At 38.7% G+C, this 9,031-nt stretch overlaps 1 protein-coding gene across 7 annotated transcripts in view; it reads left to right on the top strand.

Moving 5' to 3' along the window:
• The first annotated feature begins 277 nt into the window (after positions 1 to 277).
• Positions 278 to 9,031, top strand: part of LOC129778542 (vascular endothelial growth factor receptor kdr-like) — a 139,568-nt gene continuing 130,814 nt past the window's right edge. For 6 of the 7 annotated variants that reach the window (XM_055785503.1, XM_055785506.1, XM_055785508.1 and 3 more), the window contains exon 1: positions 278 to 1,060. The gene's annotated coding sequence lies outside the window, so the exon portion shown is untranslated. The remainder of the gene's footprint in view (positions 1,061 to 9,031) is intronic. The other variant, XM_055785502.1, reaches the window with a different exon arrangement.

The raw sequence follows: 9,031 nt of genomic DNA, 5'->3' as shown, positions 1-9,031 counted from the left end.
ATGTGGACAGCCCCTAACGTTAAATCAATCGTGATTTTTCAGAATTGCCGTATCTGAATGAAGATACATGTGATAGAATATTTTTTGGTCATCAAATATTAACTCGCAATCTTCCATCGGTAAACCCACCGTGATTTACCCGCGACGCGCCTGTTGCCCAAATGAACCCAATACACAGTCCACACACAATCACGACCGTCTCTCGCTTGCTAGCGACGTCCACCAACGAAGTCAAGTCAGTCTCGAGCGAAACTTGAACCGTGGTGGATGTGTCCACTATCCCCCTCGTATCGCATATTCCGTTTTAGTGAAGCAGACCGGATTGGAGGAACAGCGCGCGCGAGTAGTGGCCGTGAATCCTACAAGTGTGTGCCGCGTGCTATAATAAAAAAGCAGTTATTCTCTGAAGTGCACCGTGATAATTGCCCTCAGTCCAATTGTGAGTGCAATAGACACGGTCCAAGTATTGAAAGAATTTATGGAGTGAGTTTCGTTGGTGCATGTAGTCTTTAAGAACGCGCTCGGTACTTACTTATCTTTGCGTGTCGGAAGGGTGTTTGTTGGTGTTCCTGTTATTTGAAAAATTTTATAGCATCTGTGCTGTGGTGTGCTTGTGTGTGGATCGAGATAAATCGCTAAAGGCGCAGACGGCAACGCGACCGGGGAGAATGTAAGACCTCCAAAAAGAAACATCAACTCGGGGGCAACGGGTGAAGAAACCAGACATTGTGGTTCTGGGAATGGTCCGAAAATCAGTGAATGGATTGTGTGCTGTGTGATGGAAGGAGAAAGTTAAGATATTACTTAGAACGAAAATTGCGTCGTTCCGCTATACGCGTATCCGAGTCGGAGAAGTGGATACAAAGGTTGGAAAGCTCGCCTAAGTCGGAGAAAGAATCAAATACATAATTTATTTTTAGTGATTTCACACGTGTGATTTGAGCTGCATGCGTGTTTTTGAGCGATCCGGAGTGATTTTTGTGTGGATAGTGGCATCACGTTGTAGTGGCCAGTAAAAACAACAAGCTTAGCGCGCATTCGGGGAAACGAAAGATAAAATGTGAGTATGAGAAGATGTTTCGCGCAATTTTCGTGAGAATATTGACGCATCAGGGAACATCTAGGTCAAACGAGCTTGTTTCATTGGGAATTTCCCAAAATGATATTTATTAGGCCTAAATTAACACAGCATTCAAACGCCCTTGAGGGGGAAGTAACGACGTCAGCGCTGGGTGGTGCTGACGTAACCACAGGTATGACTGGTACATTGCGATTATTATCTGCACAATCGGCATATACACGGCAATTGCGACGGACGAGAGGAAAATAAACAAACGAAGAAGACCGGTATGCACACAATGAAAATACATACCCTGACAAGTCACTATACGCGAAGCGGCAAGTCCACGCAATCAACCGGTTTCGAAGCTTACCTGGCCGCGCACATACACAAGTGTGTTCCGATTTGTGCAAAGCAAGAACAGAACACATCTCAACGGAATCATGTTTTATACCTTTGGTTACTTACCTATACAAACGGGGCCAATGGGTGAATTGTCGCTTATTCGAGCATGGTGTGGTCAAAATTTGTCCCAATATTGCTTCGGATCCGATTATGCACACATGCTAATTGAAAGTTTCATAAATGGGAATGAAATCGACATTTGATGTTTTTATGGAACCAAACTAGCTTAGATTCTCGAAATTATTTAGTCCTTCATTAATTAAGGAATGTCTTTGATGTTCGAACCTGTCTTATAATCGGTCCATTGAACTCGTTTGAGGTAAGGTTGCGAGGTTGTTTGACTGCGACACCGGCTGAACACACCGACCCAAACTCAATACATGCAACACTAGATCCAACCCGTATTTCGTAATCACTATTGGGTCAATGACAACAGTTGGATACAGCGTAAAGTTAAATTGGATTGTATTAACTCCTTAGCGTATTATTCAATACGTCACAAATCAAATGATTTCACTACTCTGCTGAGTGTTATAGGTTTATGCAAATACACGAGTGAGACTCGATGTTGTATGCGAAGGGGTTAACAACAAGTGGATTCCCGTTTCTTGGAGTTTCTGTTTTCTGTAATGCAATGCCTCGATTTTTCAACCACAAAGTTCATCTCAAGCATTGAAAATTAACCACCGCTTGGATTTCTTGGTGATTCCACTCTATTCCATTCCATTAAGCATTTCCATATCCATAGCCGATTTCGCCTCAGCACTACGAAGGGATTTCTCTAGAGATCTAGAGAAAATCGAAGCAAACCGCAAAGGGTTAATTATCTTATTGGTGAAACGAGAATTGAAATCTGCACATCTCAGCGGCGAAGTTCTTTCTGTAATTGCGATGCTTCTTAAATTCAAACGGGACTCGTCTAGCAGCCCTGGATTAATTAATAGTTGCAACATTCACTCCAAGTTCCATCCCAGCAAACATGAAATCGTATAACTTTTACACGGTCTAGGTCGCATGTGAACTCGTACCAAATTACAATCATATGAAATATCAATCAAAGTCTGCATCAAGTGTATTTAAAATCGTACAAATTGCAAAAAACACTATTTCAAATGTCATTGACGGATTAAATCGTATATCGGTACAACAATCATCCTAATATCGCGATGTGCGGTGTTATATACGTACATTCTAATCATTTCTTCATAACATTTTCAGGTCATATCACATACCAATGTGACAAGCAGCGTATATCGTTATATACGGCATGCTATACAAATATAACATGACATATTCGTATATCGCCTCCACTTTTGCATGTATATGTCAGATATACGCATCATATATCATCCAAATGTGGCTTGGATGTATGTATATCGCTTCTAATTATGGAATTTTATACGATTTAATATTTGCTGGGTTTTGAATCATAGTGAGGTGAGTTGGGGTGATTTGGGCATGCGTAGTGGTTTGGACCGCCCCTCTAGCTTGCACAGAACGCCTCAAATAGTTTTTTTTTTATAATGTCATCTAATTACTAAATTACTAAAAAAAAAAGATGAAAAGACAACGTTGAAAGAAGGAGGAGCTTGAAAGAGCAACGCAGACCATCAAGGACAGATTTTCTGTGTACAAAGCACAGTGTTTGAAAATGCTCGAAAATCAGTGAAAATATTTATGCAGAATTCGAAGCGGTCTCAATGCAATTTTTCTGGTCTGGCTTCTGGCCAAGACACTTGGTATCGATTCCAGAACACTGTTACTGTTTGTAATATCATCCTTAATTACTTTACATAAACATAAGTATGACCAAACCGATTTTGTCACATTAACCCGAAACCCATTCACCCGAAAAACAGTTACCCGAAAGACATTCACCCGAATTCCACTCACCCGAGTTTAACAAATACCCGAATGCGACAGCTACCCGAATGTAACCACTACCCGAACTGACACTTACCTGAATGCGACAATTACCCGAGTGTAACGGTTACCCGAATGTAACATTTACCCAAATGCGACAGTTACCTGAATGCGACAGTTACCCGAATGTACCAATTACCCGAATGTAACATCTACCCGAATGCGAAACTTACCCGAAAGAAGAATAATACGCAAATTTTATTATTCGGAAGTATTTGTATATTTATTTCTGATGAGTGTTATATAAAGATCATATTTGACTTGTACGTTCATCCAAAAAGCTCGTATTTTTCGTGGGTAGTGTAATTTGAGAAATAGTGGCGTTTGGATAAAATCCTTTTCAAAATAATGGAAATGTGAAAGGATGCAGTTTTATAACGTATTATGAAATTTTTCCACTTCACCCCTCATTTTTCCACTACATTGACCTCAGAATAAATATCATCACGAAATAACAAATTCATGATGAAAACTGCGCTGTGGTGGTAAATACCTAAGTGTATTTTTTTTTAAATTTTTTTACCTATTCGAAGACAATTAGCTTTATATTCTTTATATAAAAATTACCTGCTGAATTTTCGAAATATTCCATAACCCGTGCTCATTTCTGAATGATCTCTTGGCCTTAAGAGCGAAACGGAAAGGAAAGAAGATGGCATGTCGATTGTGCCTGCACTTATTTTGAAAAATGACACATCGAAGTTTCAACATCTTTTCCAAATTTCCTCATTACAATTTCTCATTTTACTTCGTATTTTTGTTGCTTTTTTATGTTGTTTTGATTTAATCTTATTTATCAACAGGAGATTCGACAAAACTCATAGTATGCTTCGTCGGAGATTTTCCTTCTTCATTCGGCTAAACATCCCATTCGGGTAATGTTGAATTCGGGTAGTTGTCGCATTCGGTATTTGTTACATTCGGGTAAATGTGATTCGGGTAAACGTGTTTCGCATGAACGGTATTCGGGTGAATGGGACACAACCGATCAAATCACCCCTCATCAAATTTTTATGTCCAAAAATCATCTCTTTTATTTTAATACTAGCTGACCCGACAAACTTCGCCCCGCCCAAAATTTGTTTTTTGTTATCAATACCTTCAAACATTCACGTTTTCTTACTATGAGCAAGCTCGTGGGTCTTATCGCAGAACTGTTCATTGATTGATTTTTTTCTTCATTTTATAGTAAAAGGTAAATTCACCGGGGTCGATTGAATTTACCTTTTACTATAAAATTCCTAGTATTTCTAACAAAACTCATCATTATAATATCAGATTATTTTCAGACACAATGCTCGTTCAAGATTTTTCAACCACATGCAAATAACATGTTTCTCCGTTACATGGAATAACTGTTTTATACAGAAAATATGATAGAATTAAGACAGCCCTAAATCGGACAATTCCTTCCTCGAGTTCTGCTCTTAACAACACATTCGGCGAAACTTTTTTGTTGGTATAGATAGAAGAAGATATAGGAGTGCGTTTCATCACACTAAAATCTATTTCCAGTTTCGAACAAAGATCAATTTCGCTAGCGCAAATATCAAATGGACTAACAGCACTTGTCACTATGTAATTGTAGAACATATGGGAATTTAATTTTCCGAATTTTCCCTTTTTGATTCAGAGTTTTCCGAAAATTTTCAATTGTCATGTAAAACTCACAACCCAAAATTGTGGTTGATTAGTTCTCGAGATATGCAGAAGTTTGAGTTTCATTTGTATGGCAGCCATCTTAGAGAGTGGGAGGAGTGTATTCACCATAGAAACGTTTCGTGCCCCGTAAAACCTTCATGATTAGTTTTAGAATTATGCAGTAATTTGTGTTTCATTTGCATGGCAGCCCCACCTAAAAGAGGGGCGAGCAGTATCTAACTACCAGCGAATCTTTTACTTCACCCTGAAACCTCTACATGCAAAATTTGGTTCCATTTGCTTGATTAATTCTCGAGTAATGAAGAAATTTATGTTTCATTTGGTTTTTGGCGCTTTGTTCATTTTAGCAGAACCCCGACCAATCGTAAAATCTACTGTTAACTTTGAGAACAGCTGTTAATTTGTCTCTGGCCCGGAATGTTTGATTGAATCATGTTTTCCAATTGAACAATAGATGGTTTAAAAAAACATTCCTCTTTATCATGATGTGATCTTTCGAGATATGGTCGCTTTCGAGATTTTTTTTTCATTTCATGCTCAATTTCTAGACATTTATTTTACACGTCATGCCTTCCTATTAAACGATAAAAACCTCATGTATGAAGACGATGAATCAGGAATTAGGGAACCAAAGCCAGTCGAATCACGAATGTCTTATGAATTTAATTTTGATAACGCTCGGCCTCAAGGGCTATACCGAAGCTTTTTTTTTTAATAGTAGATGGAAAGTTTACTGCATCCGCATCAAAATTATGATTTTGAATAATGATTCTGATTCCTGATTCCTACTGCTGGTATATTAATTCATTTACATGTATGTAAAAGGTAATAATACTTATTTGTATTTCGTGTGCAACAAGTCAAACAAGTTGGTACTAGGACTAGTGCCATAGTTGGTACGATGAAACATAATCTCATTCAAAATTGATGCATTCATTACAACTCTCCTCTAACTTAACAATCGTGAAACTTTAAAAAATTATCTGTAGGATGATTTTTTATCTTTAACATTATGTTTCGGCCATCATAATCCGGATCTTTTCCTCGGAAGCGTTATAGGTGAATTTACAAATCGTGCCGGTGATCTACCAATCCGACAGAAGAGCTGCCCAGAAAACTCGTAGCTACTGACTGGCATTTTTTTTTTGCAAAGACGAATGCCATTACGATGTCACATTCACCGATATCCACCCAACATAACTTGCCTTCAGTCTCTCCAGAAGGCAAAGAGAACAATGAAATGACATCTTTTTATAAATATTGATGAAACAAAAACGAAAGTGCGGAAAAAAACAGTACGCCATACCGAAATCATTGCTCTGAACATCAAATACTTTCAAATGAAAAAGTGCACTCTTTCTACGAAATGAAAAATGAAGAATAAATAAACATCAAGAGCAAATCTTGTTGTAAAAATCCAATCCGATTTGTATGGTTTGGATGAATTGAAAGGCAATCGGTCATGTTCTCATATATAAATCACTGAATCACGAGTATCATCAGCCGGTAAAAATTCGAGAAGACATCGTTACTCAAGATAGGGTTCCATCGTTCTGTTCTTTACTGCATCCTATGAATAATTTAAAATCTAAAAATGAGGCGAGAGAACCGTCACACTTTCATCTGCTACAGTTTGCTCCATTCTTCAGCTTCAACTGAAGTTTATTTGTTCGAAAGGTGAAATATCCTTAGCACACAAAGAACTAAAGTTTCCTCAAATAAAACACTGCTTTATTTTTTTTTTGCAGTTGACGTGGTTGAATGCAATCAGAGAAATGTTAGGTTACGGTATATCAACTCCGAAACTTAGTTTAACCAGGGGTGGCATTGCGCATTTCGGAATTTCAAGTTAATATGTGCTAGATTTAGAGCAAAATTTGTCTCGTAGAGAAATGTAAAATGTTTGGGTTCGTAAACAAAGTTAAGTGAAAGTGGTCGAAACGAACAAAAATCACTCGTTTCGAAATGCGCAATGTCACCCCAGAATAAACGACATTGGCATTAGGGGAAGTGGGGGAATAGTGATCACCCTAAGGATGCCCACCTCCAGCGTCCACATACCGGTTTAATTCCCGTTTCTCGAAGAAAATTTTGGTTCAACTCATTGTTGTTCAAGATAGCAAACGGCTTTTACTATGAAATAGTACAGCACAAAAAGGTGAAAAATCGAACTCTACTGCTTGGAGGTAAAGTGGTCACTTAGTGGGGGCAAAGTTGTCACTCGCACATATCAAGCTAAATGGGATAGATTTATGCGTTTTTTTCGTTCAAATTTGTTCAAATCATATTTGTTCTAGTAGGTACATGTATGAAATAAGCTTGGCCTATTCACCTATAGTCTCAATTTAAATTTTCTCACGCATTCAAAAACGTAGTAAGAAACACATAACGTTCTGCATAATGTGGCTTGGTTTAGTTGGAGTGGCAGGGTAAAAGCCACAAAAGGATCGTCTTCAAGAGCAGAATGTGATGCGATATATCAGCTTTAGTAAACAGAACATTGTAAGTCGGTATTCACCTATGACCACTTTGCACCCAAACATCAAAGTAATTTCTATGCTAATTAATCGCTGAGATCAAACAAAATATCTGTTCACCTCTTCTAGAATGTGTGAACAGTCGTCCAAACTGATGAATTGTCCAACATATCAGATTGAATAAACTAAATTTCTCGAGAAGTTCCTTAGATACCATGCGCACAGAACTACGGCCAAATGGCTATCGAGAGAGCAATTTATGTTCTTATTTGTACAGGGTGACTCAAAAGTCAATTAAATACTTCAAACATAAGGTGACTATCAATACGGCATCTATATACAATAGTTATACTACCAAACAAGCAGGTGACCACTTTGCCGCCACTACCCCTACAAACAAATTATGACTGACCATCATTCCCATCCCGAATGACGCATCCTCGGCTCGAGACACCGCAATTCGGAGAATTCAATTGTCATCCGGTATTTCGAGGATTTGAGGGCTGTACAATCAATACTGCTTCCTCAAAATGCCGGGTTTCCCCTCGTGTTGGTTGACCGGATATTGAGAAGCTTGTGCGTGAGCATATGTTATTGGAAGGTAAACGTAGCTTAGCAGAAATTTTTTTTTAAGTATGAAGCTCTCTTTCTGCACAGGTCTGAACTGGTTTTTTCAACCTTTCCAAAATAATCCTAAAGGAAAAGTGCAAAATAAGGTTCTCAAATAACATGCTACTGATAATATTCATGTCTCTGGCTCCAAAGTTTGTCCGTCTGCTGGAGAAAACCGACTATATTTGCACTTATTTGTGTGTTTGGATTCAGAGTGTTGTTTGTTATCTCGGTACTGAAAAAAACCTGATAATGTATGCTAGCGAGAAACGGTTCTTTTGTATGGGAATGTTTTTATCGTTGGTGAAGATAACACGCTGTTTCAAGAATGGTTAGTATTCAAATTGGATTTGGGCTTTAGAAATCAACACGGTAGCATTTGAAAAGACGACATTCCGTCACGATATCATTTACCGCTTTCGAGTTATGACGAAATTGAATCGCGACTCGTACGAACATCATGTTATCATGCTAGACAACAACGGAATGAATCATCCGATTATAGCTGGATAAAGAGCGAAACGTAACGAACGGTGGTGAGTCGACATGGTCTTCCACGCCTACAAGCTAAGCCGCTTGGTTAACCGAACTTACCTACACAGAGCTGCCCGGCATTTAGCTGCTCAATACTTCCAGAGCACGATTTTTCATCACCACTGGAAAAAAAAACAGGCAAATAAACAAACAGCTTTGAATGAATCAAATCGCCACACCACACACCACGGTTGCCATAAAGCGACGTGTCACACGTCGTTTCTCGGTCAGCTTACCTGTGAAAGGAGAGTGAGCCCTTCGTTCGTTCCGGTTTTTTACGCAAACTCATTTGCGTGATGATGATGATTTGAAAGTCAATGGCTCGTGTGACCTTCTGTCGGCCATGTACCAAGGAGAG

Source organism: Toxorhynchites rutilus, chromosome 3 (genome assembly GCF_029784135.1).
Source record: "Toxorhynchites rutilus septentrionalis strain SRP chromosome 3, ASM2978413v1, whole genome shotgun sequence".
NCBI classification, from domain to species: Eukaryota; Metazoa; Arthropoda; class Insecta; order Diptera; family Culicidae; genus Toxorhynchites; species Toxorhynchites rutilus.
This window is presented reverse-complemented; position numbering and strand designations above follow the sequence as displayed.